The sequence below is a fragment of the Silene latifolia genome, chromosome 2, assembly GCF_048544455.1.
Source record: "Silene latifolia isolate original U9 population chromosome 2, ASM4854445v1, whole genome shotgun sequence".
Lineage (NCBI taxonomy): Eukaryota > Viridiplantae > Streptophyta > Magnoliopsida > Caryophyllales > Caryophyllaceae > Silene > Silene latifolia.
The window spans coordinates 160971174-160994834 of record NC_133527.1 but is presented as its reverse complement, the minus strand read 5'-3'; positions in this window follow the sequence as shown (position 1 = coordinate 160994834).

Sequence of the window (23661 nt, the reverse complement as noted above, 5' to 3'; positions counted from 1 at the left end):
TTAGTCCCCGATAAAGCAGTACTCGGTCGAGTACTTAGTATACTCGGCCGAGTATCGACTACTCGGTCGAGTATTCTACTTACTCGGTTGAGTTTTCGAGAACAGTAGCGATTTTAATTTTCCACAAAATGGGCACTCGGTCGAGCACCTTCATACTTGGCCGAGTATGATCTACTCGGTCGAGTACGAATTCCTACTCGGTCGAGTTTCCAAGAGTTGAGATGAAATTGGATCTTTAATGTTCCTGCAAAATGAATAGCATAGTTCGGAGTTCCGTGCAACCGGCTCGTCACTGTCAAATGCACACAACAACCACCACAGAGTAACGACTCTTACTAGCTACCCTTTTTCCCGTGTCTGGCTTAAGCTCGATGGGGCCATGATTTTGAAATGAGGGCGCCTACTCACCCAAAATCTAGCATCGGCTGGGGCTCCCAACGCACATACACCAGGTTCATTTTAGTTGACACCCTACATTCATTAGATTCATTAGTTCAGGTTCCAAAATCGTCGCTCTGATACCACTTTGTAACACCCCCGGACACCAGGAGGCCTTACCAAGGACCATCCCAGTGTATGAAGGTGTTACCATCTCGGTTTCCCAAGGTAGTAGATCAAATAGACAAATATTATTAGTACATTAATGTGGCCTTTACAACGTAACTTGTTACAAACACTTATGCAAAGAGGAGACTACTAAACTCGTGATGCAGCACTCCTAGACTGGCAGCGCGATGACTCGATCCCTCCCATCCTAGCAGCCACAGAGCAACAACCATCTGTACCTGCTAAGCTAACTGCTCACCATCCCCGAATGGATCACCACAGTTTTGAAAACACAGCATGGGGTCAGTTACTAAGCAATTAAGATAAGACAAGTACGATAAATAACCAGCTGATCAACCATCACCCCGGTCTCCCAATCTCACACAGTAACCGACTACACACCAAGGTGTGTAGCCCTGCCAGATTATCCATCGCAACAGGTAATCCTCGCTGGCAGTGGGTGACCGCAGCCCATCCCCACCTAGTCCAGCTCACGAGCGACTAACAATCCTTGTCCCTTAATGTGCACATCCCCTCCCGTGACGGGTTCCACGGAGGGCGAACTAGGGTGTGAAGCCACTCCTGCAAGTGACTCCACCACAAATCACACAACATCACAATACCACAGCCTCACGGCTATCACTACACCACAACCGTCATAACACAACCACATCCCCATCGTCACCACAACACCCATACTCCGATGATCAGCAGATAACAACAAACACAATACAATCAAATCTTAAATCAATTAACAGTAACTGAGTAGGGAAACCCTACCTCGTCGCAAGTCGTGAAATATATCCACACATAGCCAAGCAAGACTCCAAAATGCAACCTAATAACACGCATCGACGACGTCGTAGACAACAACCACGCACGCAACCTTCCTAAGTGAATTTCGTCTTTCCCCATGGTGGAGGTGTAAGCTACCTTGTGAGAGTGTATAGAGATAGGAGTGATAGGAGAGAGTGGCAGGCTAGGGTTAGAGAAAGACAAACTGTCGAAGAAATGAGGAAATGAAATAAATCTCGCGAACTTGCGTTTTATATTAACGCGTCGACAGCAGCCATACTCGGTCGAGTACTTGAGTACTCGGCCGAGTAGGCTCTACTCGGTCGAGTATAGGCGATACTCGGCCGAGTAGCCTCTCCTAGGTCGAGGAAAAAATTCCTATAGGCTCATGTTACATGCCTGGTCCCTCACCCATTCCTCCCTACGGTCTATCTTGGTCAACAGGGTCTATCTTGGTCAACAGGGTCGGTCAACAGAGTCCTTGTATATCCTGAGTATTACAGAGGGGGCGGACTCTCGTGTGAATGTTTTAGTGTGTGATGGTGGGTATTTATAGAGAAATGTGGGGTGGTAGGTCGGTTAAGTTTGCTTAGAGGCTAAGCAGACACCTGCTTTAGGCGCGAGCCACCTTGTGATACAAGTGGGTGTATTGTCCCTTTCAATTTGGACGTGGCCAATTCTCCATCCATTGATGATATGTGGCATGCATATAAGATGTCGTGTAACAATATGGGCATCTAATAAGATGATTTTGGTGTTACTTGAGGTAGGTGTTTTGTGTGCTTGACTCGGGTTTGACCCGTGTGAGTCGGGATTTGAATTTGGAGTCGGTTTTTGGCCCGGTGTCGGTTTTTACTCTAATTAAGGTCATTTGAATGAAAATGACATGATGAAAACATTCATGGCATTATTTTCGACATTCGAGATTTGGGTTGACTCGGGTTGACTTAGGTTAACTCGAGTTGCGAGTTTCTGAGTCGGTTTTGGATCCGAAGACGGTTTTAACTCTAGTTAGGGTCATTTTAATGGAAATGACATGATAAAGACATTCATGGCATTATTTTTGACATTCGGGATTTGGTTTGACTCGGGATGACTCAGGTTACGGGTTTCTGAGTCGGTTTTGGGTCCGAAGATGGTTCTAACTCTAAATAGTGTTATTTTAATGCAAATGAAGTTAGAAAACTTTTGAAATCATTTTTCATATTCGAGTAGTACATTAAACCGTCTCATGTATAGCCAATCCACGCACGCATATCAAAAACACGTTATAGTCCGGTCATCATCGGGTGGTTTTTGGAAGGTGCAGATACTGGGTATCTACAGAGCCCCCACATTGACTGAGGCTTGGACAAGACGAAAGTCAAAGTATGATCTCCAGGTCAATCGAAGATTACAACCTTAAGACCATTGCGACGTCGAGGCGACTCAAAAGGGTTTGAGCCAAGGACCTGCCGGCGAGGCGACTCGGGGATTCGAGTCAAGGACCTACCGTCGGGAACAGTTTAGAGTCTGTCGACTATCTGTGCGGGTCATTTAATGTCCGTTAGACTACGTATAAAGGCTCACCAGCCATAAGAAGGAGTCATACCTGAGGCATCTTCGGGATATGTCCTTGAGTTGTACCTTGTTCGCGGACAAAGGCTCGCCAGTTTGTGAAAAGGAGTCGTACCCGAGGCATCTTCGGGATACGTCCTTGAGTTGTGTCTTGTTTGCGGACAAAGGCTCGCCAGCCATATGCGTTGTAAGGCTCGTCAGCCATCTATGGTCGAATGATCGACTGTGGAAAATAGCATGTGTGACATCCATTTAAAATAATGGCACTCGCCGGGGAGTTAGAAACTTCTCAGGACTCGCCGGGGATCTGAGTTGCTGCTCGCTGGGAGGTAGTGTATGCCATGTAATTGATGTGGCTGAACCCCTTGGACTTGACGAGTTGTCGTTTTTTGGGAAGAACCCAGTACTCAATTGGAGTAAGTTTGTCTTCTCAAGATTACCTGCATGGTTAGTGACCACACAAATCCATAGTCGCATAGACAAGCACGAAGCATGCAAGCATATAAGCAGGTAAGAACATAAGCATGTAAGCAGTTAGCATATAAGCAACTAGCATGTAAGCATATAAGCACGTAAGCAACTAACATGTAGTATCTCACGCGAGGGGAGATAGAAGTTTTGAAAGTTGTGAAGCTTAAAATTGAGTCTTGTTACTCGTAAATTCGTGATTTGATAGATCGGAGACCCGTGACTATTACGAGATTGACTCATACAGACGCATACTGACAGACTGATAAGCAGACGGTCGATCGTGAACGTGATGCAAATTCAGTATCGACACGACGCGGGGGTGACTCTGATAGAATTTGCACATGTAAGTACAACTCCTTGCCAAGAAAGGGCGAAAACGCGTATCAAATCCCTGAGGTAGAAGGTCTGCTCGGCTGGGGAACATGAATTGATTATTTTCTCGAGACATCCTCGCCACCATTTGCTCGTTTGAGATCCTTCCCTGAGGCATTATGATTTGGAGAGCGGAACCAAGACCTTGTCATCGTCCGAACCGAGCACTAGACTATGGGCGGTTTTAATTTGGACTGTAGTTGAGACTCAAAAGATATTTGAGGATAAAGGACGGGTGGCGTCTTGAAAGAGAAGCCCCCACAGTGAGAAGGTGGGAATTTGACAAAACAAGGAATGGGCGACGTCTTAAGGAAGAAGCCCCCAGTAAAGAGGTATATGGTTAAATTTTGCAGCTAGGTGGACTGCTTTTGAGGATTGATGCCGATGTTTGAGATTAAAAGGGGTATGCGGTTGCGTCCTTGTTGGGGGACTGCCTACGTATTCGCGTGTTTGTGAAATCAAACCAGATCGTAGTTCTGAGCTGGTTATTGAGGATTGAAAATTTGAAGGGTTGTGAAAGGAGTATGTGGTTGTGCCCTTGTAATAGGACTGCCTACGTATTCGCGTGTTTGCGAAATCAAACCAGATCGTAGTTCTGCGTCTGTGTGTGTGCAATGGGTTGCAAATTGAAGGTGTGAATATTGAATATGTGTGGGGGTGTGGTTGTGTCCTAGTAATAGGACTGCCTACGTATTTGCGTGTGTGCAAAATCAAACCAGATCATAGTTCTGAATGTGCGATTAAGCGAGATGTTAGGACCTTATAGTGATTTTGAGGTGTATGGTTGTGTCCTTGAAGGACTGCCTACGTATTCACGTGATGTGAAATCAAACCAAATCGTAGTTCTGAACGTGCGCCTAAGCGAGATGTTAAGACCTTGTAGTGTGGAGGTCACGACGGTAAAAGCCGTTTGGTGGCTCGCCTGAATGTGTGCCTAAGCGAGTTGTTAGGACCTTAAAGTGTGAGGGTCACGACGGTAAACTCCGTTTGGTTCCTCGAGAAATTGATTTGAGATAATTCCTCCTTGATCATGTATTGAAGAGGTGTAATTTGTGAAAATGTTCCTTATCATGTGAGCACACTAAAAAGTGGACCCTAAGGGTAGAGTAGGCATGTCCCATTCTCGGTAGCAAAGCATTCGAGGACTCTGTATCTGGGTCAGGGTGAAAATGGCTTCGACATTATAGAATGTGGAGCTTGGTAATAATATGTTCGTTTGACAGATAAAAATCTGGAGCTGAGGGTCACGACGGTGAATTCCGTTTGGTGACTCGAAGGTTGATTGGATAGAAATTCCTCTTGATCATGGATCGAAGAGGCATAATTTGTGAAAAGGTTTCTTGTTACGTGAGGACACTAAAAAGTGGTCTCTAAGAATGAAATGTGCTTGTCCCGTTCCAGGGAGCAATGTTTGTTGAAGACTCCGTATCTGGGTCAAGGTGGAAATGGCTTCGACATTATGAAATGTGGAGCCTTGTAATAAATGGTTTGTTCGACAGATAAAAATCTAGAGTTTGTATTTGTGGTGTTTAGGCCGATGGATTACGTTTTGTAATGTGGTGCGGAATGGGGTCTCAAGCTTGATGTGGCCTGAGTACGAAATGGTTGGTATATAATGTGGGATCAGATTCCCATGTCTGGACCTTAAATGTTAAGGTGGGATATTTTGAGCTTGAGAGGGGGAATCATCAGAATCCTAGATATGTCTCCCTGTAGCAGTCTCTAGAAGGACTTAGGGGTGAAGCAGTTTGATTATGATCTTGAGGGGAATCCCCAGGATCCTAGATAGGTTTCCCTGTAGTAATCTTTAGAAGGACTTGGGGGTGAAGCAGCTTTGGTTATGATCTTGAGGGGAATCCCCAGGATCCTCTATAGGTCTCCCTATAACAGTCTCTAGAAGGACTTAAGGGTGTAGCAGTTTTGGTTGAGGTTTTACTGTTTGGTGTTTTGGACTTGTCGGTCCTGGAGTTTGGAGGGAAAAAACGTTGGTCATGGGCTTTGGACTTGTTGGTCCTAGACTTGGTATTTGGGACTGACTTGTTTGGTGTTTTGGACTTATCGGTCCGGGATTTTGTGTGTTGGACTCGTTTGTCCTGGGCTTTGGACTTGTAGCTCTTGGACTTGGTATTTTGGACTCACTTGTCCAGGATTTTGTGTGTTGGATGCTTTCTTTGGATTTTGGCCTTTTTTAGAAAAGGGTTTCAATCTTGTTTTGTTTTTATTTTGGCTTGGGCCTTGGCTTCGGCCTTGGGTGAGTAGCTTTGGTTTGGCTTTTGCTTTGAGTGAATTGTTTTTGGCTTTGGTTTTTGCTTTGGCTTTCACTTTGGCTTTGGCCTTGAATGAATTGCTTTTGGCTTTGGTTTTTCCTTTGGCCTTGAGCTTGGCTTTGGGGAATGGATATTGGCTTGGGCCTTTGATTTTGGCCTTTTGCTTTGGCTTTGGGTGAATGGCTATTGGCTTGGGCCTTTCGCTTTGGTTTTGCTTTGGATATATTGATTTTTTGTCGTCCTTCGTTCGAGGCAGGTAAAGGTGTAAGCGGGGATGTACCCGGTGGTGAGAGGTCGATTCTCAGTGAAGAGATGTTTTTGTGGGGGAATGGGCTTGCCTTCCGTAATTGATCATGAACAAGGAGATGTTTTTATTTGTTATCTAGGTTCGTCGTAGAATCGCTTTGATAAAAGCTCGTTCGAAATAAGGTGCTAACGAAAGGTTTCTATTGCCAGACATGGAATAGGTAAAGAGACGGACACGGAGTTTCGGGTCCTTTGCTTACTTGGTACGGAACGTCACTCGAGTGTACTCACATTGAATTGGAACATATTGTTTGTTTTAAATCAATTCTCAAATCAATTCTCGTTGCCAACGGGAAATGGTGAAGGGGGAGAATATATGATAGTTGGAAATTGTGCTTTTATTTAGATAAATAAGAGGTTAGCACAAACTCGATGAATACATGTGACTCATGGGGACAGCCCCCAGTTGTCATTTAGGAATAAAAGGACAGATGCTAGGATAGATATGAGAAAGCCTAAGACTCGGACTCGGACTTAATCATAGATACGGACTCCTAATCATCATGTTCCTCCTCGAAGGTCTCTTTCGCAGCATCTAGCGGCTTGAATGTCTGGTCTTGAGCATTGACCCACTTGAGCACCTCACTCTCGTTGTTGGGAACGATATGAGGACAACAGTCTATGAGGCTTCCATCTCCTTGCAGAAAGAGATGTTCACGAGGGTTGTCTTCATCACTTTGGTGGCCTAGGGATGAAGCCATCAGTTAATGGTTGTCGATCATATTTTGAATAGCATGTTTCAGTTTGAAGCATGTTTCAGTGTCATGACCTTTTCCTTGATGATATTGACAATAGGCACTGTCGTCCCAGAAACGGGGTTTCCCGCTTTCAGACGGGTCCGGAGTGGGCCCGATTAGTTGTAGCTTCCCTTCAGTCATGAGCTTTTGAAGAGTTGCGGCATAGGTTATGTTGAGTCTAGTGAATGTCCTTTGAGAACGTTCAACCTTGCTGTTTGACTTGAGACATCCGAGAGGATTGTCTTGACTGGGAGGTGCGACTATGATTTTGCCAGCTTCAATCATATCTTGAATGGCATTCTTGAGTTCGAAGCAGGATTCGGTGTCATGGCCCTTGCCTTGATGGTATTGGCAATAGGCACTAGGGTTCCAGAAACGGGATTTCTTAGCCTCAGATGGATCCGGAGTTGGTCCAATCGGTCGCAGTAATCCTTCTGAAGTAAGTATCCCCAGAGCGGTGCCATATGTTATTCCCAGATCTGTGAATTCCCTTTAATGTTTTCCCATGGTTCCAACATTGGTGTTTTTTGGGATCTTTTTGTGAGTTTTGTTTTTGTTTTTGTCAATCCTGGGCGGAAGTAGGATTTGGTCGTTGTCAATGGGAAGTTTTTGGGAAATTGCTTGATATTTTGAAATGGATTTTGGTGAGGTGATTTCATGTTCTTTGTTTGTGGGTTCGTGGATGTGGGAACCATCGGATTGTTGGAAATCATATTTTAAATATCATATATTTTGGTTTAAAGTTTTAGTCATAAAAAACTTAAAGATCTTATGCATGCAAAACTAGAAAAGAATAAGAAAAATCGTTTCATACCATATGAATATTTTCGGCCATTTTGGGCACCAACAAGATCTCCTACTTGTTAGTTCTTGAGCTATAATAAATAATGGGATGATCCTCCAAAGACTTCAAGTGTAGAAGCCACTTCTCTTGATTGCACCCAAGATTATCCCTTATCTCCAATAAATAATATTAGTTAGATATTAGTTTAGTAGTTTACCTTAAAATTGATTACTAATACTCATATATTACATTAATAATATTAGTAATTTGATTGAACAATTTTTTATTGAATCTTCTCATATTTTAGATGAAGATTAAAGAGTAGAGAGAATAATGCATCACATTTGCATGTAGTAAATGAATGAGTATGTAAGAGAAATAATTAAAGAACAAAAGGCCTCCAAAAAGAGAGTGTCACACGGTTGGAGGAGGGATGAGCACCAATATATTGTCCTTCACTTTTCCTTTTGTTCTTTTCAAAACCTTAGGCATGTAAGGCTAGGTGTAGACTAGGCATCATTAGCTTATTTTATCTCATAAAATAATTCACCCACTAACACCCATCACTCTCATTATTTCGGTCCATGTACCATAAAATGGACTACCATTTTATTTTGTCAATTTGTCACTTGTCACACAATATGTCACATGTAATATGATACATGTTATTAATTAATTTAATGCATATTTATCACATAAATATCATTTTATAAATTAATTAAATTACATACAACAAATTGACTAGTGATACTTGATCACATAAATAAAATGGGTCATTTTTAATTATAATTCACAACATCTTGTAATTATAATTAACTATTCATTATTATCTCTATTGTTTCACAAACAATAAACAATTTCAGTAATTAAAATATTTCAATTACTAAAATAAATCTTATTTAATCCCATTATAATAAGATATCAATATTCTCTCTCTCAAATTGAATTGTTCAATTTTAAGGAATTGATCAACTTGTATCGTCATACAATTAATCAACTTTACAGATAAGGGCATCATCCTTTAGGTGTGACCTTAAGGGATCAACTGACCACCACCGTCCCACGACAGTAACGTCAAACTCTAGCAAGCCAAGCGTTACCGATTAATGTTGATCAGTTGACTATAAAATGAATCATCCCTTACGTATTCTTAAAATGAGATTTAAACATGTGATCAATATGATCGACAATTGTGATCGCATTATTGTCGGAGGACACATATTCCAACAATCTCCCACTTGTCCTCGACAAGTGTGCGTCACCAATTCTCTTGTCCTATTACTATCTCCCACTCAATGCAAGGTGTCTTTCGGGTCGTACTTGCAGGTGATCATATCGAGAGTGGTTTCCTCGATCTGGAGAATAACCGATTGACCGGAGTTATCTACCATAGATACCATCCGAGCGTGGCCACGCATTTCCAGTTCATTACTCCTCGAGTGGCCCTGAGATATTGTTTTAACCCTGACAAGGGGGTGGACAATTCCTTTCGCACTTATTCCCTTCGACTAGCCACAGCCATCATAACCCAAAATATGCCCATTTGACCCCATTTACGAAGGTCGTAGTAACACAAATCAAAGTTAATCTGAAACTGTGCTGCCTTAGGCGAACAGTCTTTAGTCAAAAGAATCGACTCATTAGAATACTATAGTAGCTCTCGCCACGACCAGGCTATATAAATTTGCCATAACTCTATAAGCGGTCACTGCCCGACAAAGTGTTCCTAACAGTCTGCCTATGCGATCGACTAGTCATCACACATAACTGTATGGCACTGAACTTGCCATCAATCGCATCACACTCTAGTCACTTCGAGACGTCGCCTCATACAAGTGATTATGGGCGAATACTATGTTAATCCGAGTTCACTTTAACGGGGTTCAATTGTCTCTACAACCCGTTTGGATGTAACAAGGTATAAAGGAGTTTTCAGATTTAAAAACTCGAACGACAAATGTGATTATCTCATATTAATAGTCAATACCTGATTACTACTTCATATTTTTATAATCCATTTTCATTTTATATGTAATTGTTCATCTCAATTCAATTGAAATGACATATGACATGACTCATCATGTTAAGCCCATGAGAAAGCTTTGGTTAGTAGGTTTTATCAACTTCATGTACCTTACTCAACCTTACTACATACTCGTTTTCCTTTGTAATGTATACATTTGTATTACAAAACTTTCTGAGTACGTGTCGAGATCCAATCAAGACATAGGCCTTATAGCCTTAGAACAGCTCCCACTGTTTTCACAGTGTGCGGGACTCATCTTTCTTGCACATCCCATGATTGCAAGTGTACTCAATTTCCGTTGTAAATATTTCTCATTGTTCTTTATTGCCTAGAATGATTCTAGAAAATCTATTTCTTAAATAACATAGCCACAATGGTATCTTAACCATCCTAATGTGTTTTGATTATGGTTTTGTCAGAAATCATGCGCAATCTCAATTGTCAATTGTCACTTGTGTAACACCCTTACACAAAATTGCATCAAAAACATTTTGCATTGCATCCTTAATGCTTCTGCAAGCACTTAAGGGTAATCTTTATGGCTTACTTGGTAACTATTACTAAAATTCGATTTGAAACAATTCATCATACTCAAAGTATATGTTATACATCATTACTTATTTAATTGATCCGGCAGCGGAAGCAAATGGAATCAATCAAATATGTTCAATTTGATTGAACTAGTCATGAATCTTATCAACATAAGACTTCTTATTTGACGCTAATATCATGTGGATTTATCTACATAAATCTGGATATTAAAGATGTATTATATTACTCCAAAAGTCTTAAATCATTCTCAATGATCAATATGCCATCCACATATTAGACTAATTAAAATTTTCCTAACTCCCACTAAACTTCATGTATAAACACAACTTTTCGACTTACCGAGAAATGTTTTATAACATGATCAAAACATTGATTCCAACTCATTGATGTCCTACTTAAGACCCTCTCTTAAGTTTCACATTATCTTAGGATGGCAAGAATCTACAAAACTCAAGACATGTATTGAATACATTCCTTCTAATTGAAGAAGTGGGTTTTAGATTCACTCGCTTTATATATCTCATAATGAAACACAATCCCTAAGAAGATCCAAATAGACTTAAGCATTTCAACTAGTGCAAAACCCTTTGCTACCAATCAAGCTTTGATATCTAACAATTCACCTGGAATTTGTTTCGGATTTTCATGGCTCTAAGCCTTGTATTGAGTTGTGACTTAAACACTCTCATGTAAGTCATATGTTCATTACTTTCCAGAAGTAATCAACTTGAATCAAACAATTTCTTTGTAAGTTACAAGCTCTTTACTTTCTAAAAGTAACATTAATTCATCGTCTTCAACAAGTGATGACTTTAACCTCCTAGGCTTTGTGAAACAACGTCTTACACAAAACGTCTCATGTAGCCAAGAAAAACCAGTTTCTTGCGACATAACATTCTTTGTGGCTCTTGAATAATTTCTCCCACTCTGTCTTCTAGATATAAACTTGTATTCTAGAAAGACAACTTTACGAGCCACAAACTTGTTGTACTCGTGATTATAGTAAGGAAAAATGAGCATTTGTTTCTTGTGAAAACTTACAAGCATGGTACCCTACCATTTCATATCACATATGAATTACTTTAGATTAAGTGGAAAAATAATTTAGACAAAATGATAAAATCCCCAAAAGGATCAAGTAACTCAAAGTAACTTGATTGAAGTCCAAACCATATCGAATAGTGTTTGATTTCTTTATCCAACCACACATTATCCCATAATGCGTGCTAAGAGAGATTAATTTGTGACACTATATCGCATTTCCTTTGGCTTATATCAAAGTCTTCACTTTGATAATCCCATCACGACTAAATCGTGATTCTTCGAACTCTTTGAACTTCTTCAAAGATTTCTCTATTTACCTTATTAAGTAAACACATTAGTATCAACTTAAATTGTTGGTAAAAGAAAATGATCAACCTATTTTGGATCAATGATTTATAACCTCGATTTCCTTTTCAACCAAAAAGGCACGAGACATCTTGCTTTGAATACAAGATACGCATATACCATAAGATCTAATGGTTTCAAGAGTACTCGATAACTCTTTGCGTTCATCATTCCAGAATCTAAGGTTTAATCTTGGGTTACCAATTTGAGTCTTGCATCATATTCATGATATATCATTCTAGTTTGGTTTAGAATATAATCACCTTGATAATGGGCTAGCCATACATCAAATCATGGTGTATAGGGTCACAAAAGTGAAACCTCTTTTGTATCTTAACAAGTTTATATTCTTATTTAGAGTTTATGCACTTAATAGTCATAATTAAGTATAACTATAAACCCAAAACTAGATTGATTACACAATGACTCTATCTCTCGATATTATTTGATGCTAGTCGTCATATTATAATCATCTTATGTATTGAATACAATGATGAAAACCTCCACTGGTTTCTAATATTGACGAAGTAGTACTAGCAAAATTTATGTTAATTAAATAAACATTTAAAGAAGAAGATCTCATAAGATGTCCCACAACTAACTTGTTTATTCTTCAATAATTTGGGGTAGTTTCCTTTCTAGTGTCCAACATTTAAGACAATGGAAACTTTATCGGTCGGGATTGATAGGTTTAGTATCGTTATTCTCAATAACTTTACTTTTATCATAACCTTGTATCAATTCCATTCTAATTATACTTCTTTGAACCTCGTCCTTTTCTTAACGGTTTAAGAGAATGCTCCCACTCATTTTAATGAGTCTTTGCTAAGAGAAGCAAAATTGAAATTCATGAAGACTGCTCTTCAATTTATTCGTTTAGTCTTAAAACTTTCATTGAAGTGGTTGCGGTATTTTGGTCAATTTTGATTTCCAACAAATCGAGTTACCAAAATAATTTATCGCTTCAAGGTACTTAATTTAATTAAGTATATGAAACATAATCCATTGTAAGTAGATGTGTTAGTCAAGAATCAAAAACCTGTTTGATAATGAATAACTTTTATCTATACTCTTTACATGAGATCCTTCCAATGGATAATTCGAGGTTTTTAGAAGAACATTCAAATTTTGTCTTTAGTTACGATGTTTTAATGGAGATTTGAATCAAAAATCGAAATGATATCGTATATGAATTTGTGGTGAAGAAATAGAACAATATGATAACGGAATAGTGAAAACTTAACATTTATCGTTTTATTAATAATACTTGTAAATAACAAGTAAAGCATTTACATAGTGACCTCTACCCAACTATGATAAATGATTCCGAGATCCAAATTCATATTAACTTGGGCACGGGGTAGCCGATGAAACCCTTATCAACATAACTCGGTGGATTAACTCTTTAATCGATTCTACTTTTAGAATTCTCGGTCGATAAAATTACATTAACATTTATCTTTAGCCCAAAACACATCCGACAAGGGCACGGGGTAGCCGATGAAACCCTTATCAATTACTTTTGTTGAGTTCAACCCAAATTTCGAATAAATGTGTCCATGATCCAAATTCACATTAACTTGGGCACGGGGTAGCCGATGAAACCCTCATCAACATGAATTCGGTGGATAGACATTTATCACCCACTTCCCCTACGTAACAAGGTTTGTACCCCGAGGTGGCCGAGTGCACTCCCTCGCGAAATAGGTTTTCATGGTTTCTACTTTTTGGTAAGGCTATATCTCAATTGTTTATTTTAGCGAGAGGTCATGTCAATTTATTATCTATCACGTTTTAAGTGAACTAAAGCGGTGAACTACGATAATTGTAACTGACACGGTCGATAAACTCGATTTAAAATGACAATGCATGTTTTAGTTATGGCGATTTAGCGATGCATGCAACATATAAATAAAATGCAAAACATAAATTATATCCTAGTATGGCCTTCCTAAAAATAGAAAATCTAATTAACTATTACATATTCGGAAACCAACTCCATTGGTCCCTTGAACTTCGGTTTTGGCACGCATCTCGAGGTAACACCGTCTTTATGTATCGCCTTCTTGAGTGACACCGTCTTCAAGGAACTCCAAAATAAATAAATTACATAACAAATTACATAATTTCCTATTATACATTTGTAATTAAAATAAAATAAATCTATTAAATTACAAAACGGTGATACGAGATCACAATAAATTACAACCAAATCGATATTCCCATACATTTCGGGTAATACCAATTAAAACTAAGGCCATACTAAGTAAAAATTACATAATTAAAAAATTACATAAAATAAAATTATGACAATCATAAATAAAATGCAGCATTATAATACGTATGAACATGCCCAATTTTATGCTAAATCGCCTTTAAGGAGCCAATATCGTATATTAAACGGTTTTTACGGATTTGCGTGATTCAACCTTTTAAAATCACAATGAATTACATAAAATCATATTTATGCACAAGTTAATTACCCTAACCCACTTAGGACTCAAAATTAGTCTCCACTAACTATTTGACTATAATTAACTTATATTTCTTAAAATTGTTCATTAATGGACTCAAAATTACAATAAAATGCCATAAACTCCAAATAAATCACAAAAATTTCAAATAAATTCAAAAATTTGAAATTTAAACTCATGAACATTCTGGAAAAATACCATGACACTCATAATGTTCAAAAACTTAGGTTAAAATTTCGAAAAATTTATCGAAAAAACTATGTTGCGGTTTATTGGATTTATCAAAATAATCATAAAAACATGAGAAAAATTATGTTTATCAACTTTTCAATTTTAGATCTGAAAAAGGTAATAAAATGCAACATGTGATGTTTTTCCTTAGTCATGAAGTATGTTTTAGCAATTATTCACTAATTAAAGTCACTATTTATGCTATTTTTCATCAAAAATTCCTAAATCATGCATAAAGACTTCATAATAGCCTATTATTTTACACACATCTTGTAAAATTGCATGTGACAACATACTAAATTTATATGACCAGATTCGAAATTTATCTCATATTAACCTATTTTTCATTTAAATTCGATTTTTATCATGAAAAATCCATATTTCGAGCATAAAAAACTCCAAAAATTCTGAAAAATTACAGGTCATCTAAAAATAATATATGTGAAAACAAATATCCAAAAACCACTGAAAAATTCGAAGTTTAGCTAATTTTCGTCCAAAAATGACATTTTTATCATAAAAATCACATTTTAATGCCAATAATATATTAAATGAACAATAAAAATCCACAAATAAACCTAAATGTCCTAAAAATCACTTAGGACCAGAAACTTTTAACATGCAAAATTATTTCATGATTTATCTTCATAAATCCTAAATAACAAGTTTTATATGTTAATTAAATTAACTCGGAAAAACTAACCCGATTTTGCATGCAACAACCGTGATGCTCTGATACCACTTGTTGGAAATCATATTTTAAATATCACATATTTTGGTTTAAAGTTTTAATCATAAAAAACTTAAAGATCTTATGCATGCAAAACTAGAAAAGAATAAGAAAAATCGTTTCATACCATATGAATATTTTCGGCCATTTTGGGCACCAACAAGATCTCCTACTTGTTAGTTCTTGAGCTATAATAAATAATGGGATGATCCTTCAAAGACTTCAAGTGTAGAAGCCACTCCTCTTGATTGCACCCAAGATTATCCCTTATCTCCACTAAATAATGTTAGCTAGATATTAGTTTAGTAGTTTACCTTAAAATTGATTACTAATACTCATATATTACATTAATAATATTAGTAATTTGATTGAACAATTTTTGATTGAATCTTCTCATATTTTAGATGAAGATTAAAGAGTAGAGAGAATAATGCATCACATTTGCATGTAGTAAATGAATGAGTATGTAAGAGAAATAATTAAAGAACAAAAGGCCTCCAAAAAGAGAGTGTCACACGGTTGGAGGAGGGATGAGCACCAATATATTGTCCTTCACGTTTCCTTTTGTTCTTTTCAAAACCTTAGGCATGTAAGGCTAGGTATAGACTAGGCATCATTAGCTTATTTTATCTCATAAAATAATTCACCCACTAACACCCATCACTCTCATTATTTCGGTCAATGTACCATAAAATGGACTACCATTTTATTTTGTCAATTTGTCATTTGTCACACAATATGTCACATGTAACATGATACATGTTATTAATTAATTTAATGCATATTTATCACATAAATATCATTTTATAAATTAATTAAATTACATACAACAAATTGACTAGTGATACTTGATCACATAAATAAAATGGGTCATTTTTAATTATAATTCACAACATCTTGTAATTATAATTAACCATTCATTATTATCTCTATTGTTTCACAAACAATAAACAATTTCAGTAATTAAAATATTTCAATTACTAAAATAAATCTTATTTAATCCCATTATAATAAGATATCAATATTCTCTCTCTCAAATTGAATTGTTCAATTTTAAGGAATTGATCAACTTGTATCGTCATACAATTAATCAACTTTACAGATAAGGGCATCATCCTTTAGGTGTGACCTTAAGAGATCAACTGACCACCACCGTCCCCACGACGATGAACGTCAAACTCTAGCAAGCCAATCGTTACCGATTAATGTTGATCAGTTGACTATAAAATGAATCATCTCTTACGTATTCTTAAAATGAGATTTAAACATGTGATCAATATGATCGACAATTGTGATCGCATTATTGTCGGAGGACACATATTCCAACACGGATGACTCCTCATTTTCAACAGTTGCTGGTTGGTGAACGGAGGGTTGGTTTTCTCCTTGGTGGTCAGGTTCATTTTTGGTATTACCAAACCTCTCCTCCAAATTAGCTACCCTGGTGTTCAAATCATAGATAGCCACTTACAGCTTTGAGAATATGTTGTTGATGGAGATGGAGAGCATCATTATAGTGCTTTGTATGCCACCTTCGTCAATTGCATGAATTTTCTCATCATCAGGAGAGATGAGGTGAGAGCAGCCTAGGGAAGATTCTTGGCTGTGTCCAATAGGGTTTTCTGGAGGGTTGTTTTTATTGTTTGCTGAGGGAGGTAATGGTAATTCACCCTTTTCAATCATATCAAGGATGGCGCCTTTTAAGGGGAGACACATTTCAGTGTCATGTCCGCGACCTTGGTGATATTGACAAAACAGTTTTCCATCCCATCTTCGACCTCGCTTGTTTGGTAGAGGGTTCGGAGTTGGACCATTCGGTTTGAGCTTTCCTTGGGAGATTAGCCTTTCCAAGGCTTTGGGATAAGGCATACCCAAGTTAAGGAAGGACCCATGAGGTCGTCTGGTTTTGTTCGGTGGAGCACCTAAGGAATTGACTTCAGTGGTTTTGGTAGCCCTCCAACTAGGGTTGGTTTTGTCGTTGGCAAGTAGTCGGCTTTCAAGGAGCTTAACCCTTTGCTCAATATCAGAAGAGGGAAAATTCCCGGTTATCATTTTGTCCTCAACTTGGGAGAGACGAGTGCTCAAGTTTTCCACGGTAGCTAGGAGTCGAAGGACCATGTTGCTGGTTTCGGCAGAAGTCATGGCGGATGAAGGTTGATCAGCTTCTTGAGTTTCCGGTTGGCGATCGATGGCACCCAAGGGATTCGTATTGACATAACGATAGGCGTTATAACTTTTCTTGGCAAGGTATTGCACAAGCAAAGGCAAGTACGACACACATGTACAAAAGACAATTTTGTTGTGAAGACGCGACGGTGTGACTAGGTTATGAGTTCATTAAAGATCGTGAATGACCTCTTGTGTTTGAACTCTTGGTGCATGACTTTGAATTTAGAATCGAGTGTCGACTTTGGCATAGTGATGCCTAGACAGAAGACTTCTGACGAGATTTGGAGGTTTGTTGCTGGCGTAACGCCGTTGGACAAGACATGTACGCAAACTTGACCTTTGACCCGTAATGTAGGGGAAAGACGGGTTTAATACCCGACATGTTTTGACTCTGCTAACGCCATTGGAGATGTCTCGACAATTAGGCAACACGACCTAGACCAGAAGGTAGGTACTGACTTCGGTAGAGACTCGACGTTATCTAGACGACTTGACTTGAAATCGACTGGACTCTAATCGACTCGAGGCTCACTACTACAGATACAGGCTATAACAACGGTTAAAAACCGTTGTTATATAAAAAAGCGGACGTTGTTAATGCGTCCGTTGTAAAAGGTTTTAACAACGGTTGGTTTTCTTAAGGAACCCGTTGTTAAAACTATTAACAACGGTTTTAAGTATAAAAACCCGTTGTGGAAAGTGTGACTCAATTTTGGGGGGAAAGTTATAACACGGGTTGTAATATACAAAACCGTTGTTATAACTAAAGACAATGGGTTCTTTATAAATAACCGTTGTTGTTTGTTTTTAAAAAATAAAAAAAAAATTAAATATTACTAGATGCATGCATAATTACGGCCCGTCATAATTCCGATGCATGCATTATTACTGCCATCCCTGTGCATATGAATGGACAATATGGAATGACAAGGGTTAGTAATAAGATTTGAAGAAGCAGAGAGAGATATGATGATGATTATGGCACAACTTCCTAACATATATATTAATTAAAAAACAACTCAATCCATACACATTGCTTAGTATAAATACATGCATTATCTCAACTAACATTCCATTATCTCACTATACATCTCCAAACCCTAACTGCTAAAACAAACTCCAAATAAACCCTACTTAATCTTTCAAACAAACTCCAAACTCCATCAACAAAATGAATGATATCATCCTTAAGACTCTTACTATGATCGAGAACAACAACAGTTTCATCCGCCGGTTGCTCCACATTGAGGAAAGTTTCAGGAGCTACCTTGTGGATGCTCGATCCATACTGAAGGACGCCAAAAAAAGATGGCTTGACAGAGCAGCAGCAGTTGCAGCTATATGACGATATAGCAACTGCTGAACGGAACCTCCAAATAGCCAAGGAGGAGAGGACGGATATCATAGAAGAGAATAAGACTCTCTATGAAAATATAAGAATTGCATTTTTATTAATGTAATTTTTTTTTAATTTATGTATATATATATATATATATATATATATATATATATATACATACATATATATATATATATATATACATACATATATATATATATATACATACATATATATACATATATATAGGAATGGGATCATGTGAGTATACACTATCTTTTTGAGGATTGAGGATTTCATTACAATATCATAGGCTGTTCAATACAATATCACAGGTTATTCGAAACAATATCACACGAAAAAAACAGCTGAGCAAAAAAAAAAAAGAAAAAAAAAAATTCGTGATATTGTATTGAAGAACCCGTGATATTGTATTCACTAATCTTCAATCCTCAAATATTTAGGAGTTCTCACCGGATCCCGACTCTATATATATATATATATATATATATATATATTATGTTTATCATGCATTCCTCTCTATCATCTTGCTTCTTCTTTGTTTTAGTTTATTTAATTTGTTTTACTAGCTAATTAAGCGAATAATACTTAAAGAAATAACATAATGGTCGATAAAAACACATACATGCAAATGAAATAATTAGAAAAAGAAAATAATGACGATGAAAGACGATGAAACCAACAGTGACGGCGAGATTTACCTGATAATTAGAGAAAGTAAGAGACGATGAAATCAACGTGTGACGAGAGAAGATAAAGCGACGATGAGAAAGAGAGAAAGAGACGATGAGAAAGTGTGTGTTTTGTGTTTGTGTTTGTGTTTGTGTTTGTCTGCTGTGTTTGTGTTTGTGTATTAAGGTTTGTGTTTTGTGGCTGTAGATGATTTATGTTTGTGTGTATATAGTATGGAAGGTATTGACAACGGTTATTAAACAACAACCGTTGTCAAATAAGTTTTAACAACGGTTGCAAAACAATAACAGTTGTCAAATAAGTTTTAACAACGGGTTTCAAAAGTAACCGTTGTGATTACTTTTCACTAACTTTGCGTCAATTTTGCGCCAAATTATTAACAACGGTTGTGCATGTGTTACCCGTTGTTAAAACTTATAACAACGGTTGTTATAACCATACCCGTTGTAATTAATTTTAGTAAAATTCGTGCCATACATTCTACAACGTCTACTGTGATTTTCGTGAATAATCGTTGTTAAAGGGGCGTTGTAGTTGCCTGGATTTGTAGTAGTGGCTGAATCGGAAAGGTGGACTGAAATTTTCGAAAATAGAAATTTTCAAAAAGGTTCATTTGTCGTTTTATGTACGGCTTCCAAAGAGTAGGGATCTTCAAAAGGTCGGCCAGTCGAAAGGGTTGTCTTAGGTTTGTTTTCAAAAGACGGTTTAAGTTAAGATTGCGGCGGCTATGAAAACAATATGTTGTTTCTGAAGCCGGTTTTTGAAATTCCGTATCACGGATTTGAAAATTGTATTTGGAATCGTCATCACAATGGCCATGAAAACGGTTAAATTTATTTTCAAAGATTTTGAAATTGAATTGAAATTTGAAAACGGTTAAATTTTTTTTCAAAGATTTTGAAATTGAATTGAAATTTGAAAACGGTTAAATTTGTTTTCAAAGATTGGGTTTTGAATTTAAAATCGGAAAACGGTTAAATTTGTTTTCAAAGATTTGGAATTGAATTGAAATTTAAAAACGGTTAAATTAGTTTTCAAAGGATTTGATTTTTAATTGACATTTGAAAACGGTTTAATTTGTTTTCAAAGATTTGATTTTGAATTGAAATTTGAAAACGGTTTAAATTTGTTTTCAAAGATTTGATTTTGAATTGAAATTTGAAAACGGTTAAATTTGTTTTCAAAGACTGGAAATCATGAGGATTGAATTCGTCATTACGACGGGTTAGAAAACCGTTTTAACCTTTAAAAGACGGTATGCAAATCGAAAATTGTGAGAATTGAAATCGTCATTACGACGGCTTAGAAAAGCCAAATTTGATTTAGAAAACGAGATTTGAAATTTGGAAAGTTGCACGGGTTGAATCATTACGACGGTTTGAAAAACGTTTTTGTTTGAAACTTGATTTCGAATTTTGAAAATTCGAGGGTAGGATTCGTCATTACAATGGCGTAAAAAGGCGCTTTGAGAATGCAACGGTCGGCGAGGGACCGAGATTTGAAACGGCCATTATGACGACGTAAAAGAGTATTTTTGAAATGGTTTGTGAAAACTGAGTTTTGAAATCGTCATTACGAGGGTAGGAAAAGGTGCATTTGAAATGGTTATAAAAACCGGGTTTTGAAATGGCCATTATAACGGCATAAAAAGGTGTATTTGAAATGGTTATAAAAAACCAGGTTTTTAAATGGCAATTATAATGGCATAAAAAGGTGTTTTGAAACGGTTGTAAAAAATCGGGTTTGATCGTCATTACGACGACCTAAAAAGGTTTTTTTTTTTTGAAACGGTTGTAAAAAAACCGGGTTTTGACATGGCCATTATGACGGCATAAAAAGGTGCTTTGAAACGGTTGTAAAAACCAGGTTTGAAAATCGTTATTATGACGGCCTAAGAAGGCGTGCTTTTTGAAATGGTTGTAGAAAACCGGGTTTGAAAATCGTCATTAAGACGGCCTAAAAAGGTGTGCAACGGTCGGCGAAAGACCGAGGTTTGAAATGGCCATTATAACGGCGCAAAAAGGTGTTTTGAAAGTTTGAAAATGACACGAAAGGACTATGATCACATAGCACATAAGCACTCACATTTCATTTTATTATGCATAATGCTGACACGGGTTTTGGCTTAAAAAGGTGGGTTACACACCAAGCAATCAAACCCTGATTTGCGAGAGGGATACCAATCCAAACAAAAATGTGTAAGGAGGGTGCCCTAGCCTCGTGCTCGAAGGTGATGAAAGCTCTTTGACGAAACAGGAATGTGTAACGTCAACGGTATGCTTGACGCAATCGGGATGAGAAACACGGGGATGAGAAAAATCACACCGACGGGACGAGCCAATTGGTCGAAAAGGGTTAGATTGTGAGCCCGGACAAGGAACCTGACTTATGACCGTAATATCAATTAATGCACTTTAACCACGACCTCGTTCGAGTTTCACCTCTAAGGATCACAAAGACACAAGTGTCCTAGTTTTCCCCAACGGAGTCGCCAATCTGTAGACATGGGCCACAGGCCGGTCTGTGGATTTGGGGGAAACCTACCGATCTGCGGTCACGGGCCACCTGCACGCCAAGCCAAACTATGGACATGCAGCGGCCTTTTGAAAGCCACGCTCGGCGGCGTAAAATGCTTTCGACCGGATCGTTTTAGATCGGTCGGTTTCATCTCGGTAAAGGTCTCAAAACGATTAGAGATGTTCGGAGTCGCCACCAAGCAATTATGTGATGCTTGGAACCCGTTCAAAATCCACTTTATACCTAGTTCAATCAAGGCAAAAAGCGGTGTTTGACATAGTACTAAAGATAAGGACTCGTCCCCCTTTTAGCATTCTATGCCTAAAATGACTCTCGTACGCCCTGGATAAGGCCATCCACTATCCAAAGATTCTGAGTAAGGGGTGAGGGTACGTATTGGGAAGTCCTTTAATCAGACACCCAATCCCGCCCGCGTTAGCGGCCTCTACTGATCGATCGTGGTTGTTTAAGTGCAAAAGTTGATAAAACGGTTAAAATGCATGAATGCGCATCCAAAAGTTTAACCTAACATGTGAGCTTTCTAAGTCGGTTTCTTTAATCCAAGTATCAAGTATAAGATGTCAAGTTGGATTTATATTGATTTACGTGTGAAAACGGAAATTAAACATCCATTTACCAAGTTCGGGTTATGATGCTTAACACGATCCATTATTTGAAAAAGGGTGTCAAATGACAAAGTGTAAAAACGTAAGCTTGTCAATCTGATCCGTCATGTATTCGGATTAACCGTGATCGGGATCATCCTAGACAAGTATCAAAATGAGACAGAAAAGTGCCAGGCAGCCCCGTTGGGGCGCGAGCCTATTGCCGAGGGTAAAGGGTCTGCCCAGGTTTTGAAATGTAGAAAACATGAGCTGCCTTGGGGCTGGAGCTGATTAAGTGGCCCAAGCCCATTGGCCCTACCCGGCCCAGCCCAGGTTTTTTGAAGGGCTTGGGCCTTTAGTTTTGGCCCAAAAAAGCCCATGGGCCGGCCTAAAAAGGCCCAAAATATTTTGGAGTTTGTTGGGCTGCGTTTGGCCCAAATTTTGGCCTACCTGCCCATATTTATTAATAATGAATATTTTTTCTAATAAAACCTATTAAAGTAGCGTTAAAGTTATACCCAACTCTTTACAAACTCAAGTATATTTTTTTAGATTTATAAAACCAAGTATACATAACATAAATCATATCTAAGAATGCATGGTTAAGCATTCTAAAGTGGCGATTTTTGTCATTATTTTATTTTAGAGAGCAATTCATATGCATTTCATCATATTTTGTGCAATTTTATACACTATGTATGTTTTAAAAGTTGTAACTGAAGTACGCTAATTATTTCCTAGGGTAAGTCGTAAATTTTAGGGCCTGAAAAAGCCCATTTAGGCCCAAAAGCCCGCATTATCCCATAAGGGCCGGATTTGGGCTTGTTAAATAAGCCCATGCATCTGGCTCGACCCCGCCGAGCCCACACAAATGGGCCGCTTTTGTTAGAAAGGCCCGGCCCAAGTCCGCATTGGCCCGGCCCATGATCACCTCTACTTGGGGTGCGAGCCATGAGCCGACCCAAGGGGCGTCTCCTGGTTGTTGAAAAGGTTGTTTAAAATCGTTTTTTGTGATTAATGATTTGCAAGTATTGTTTGCATGACTCGGGATAATTACTATTATGTTAGTAATATTCGTTG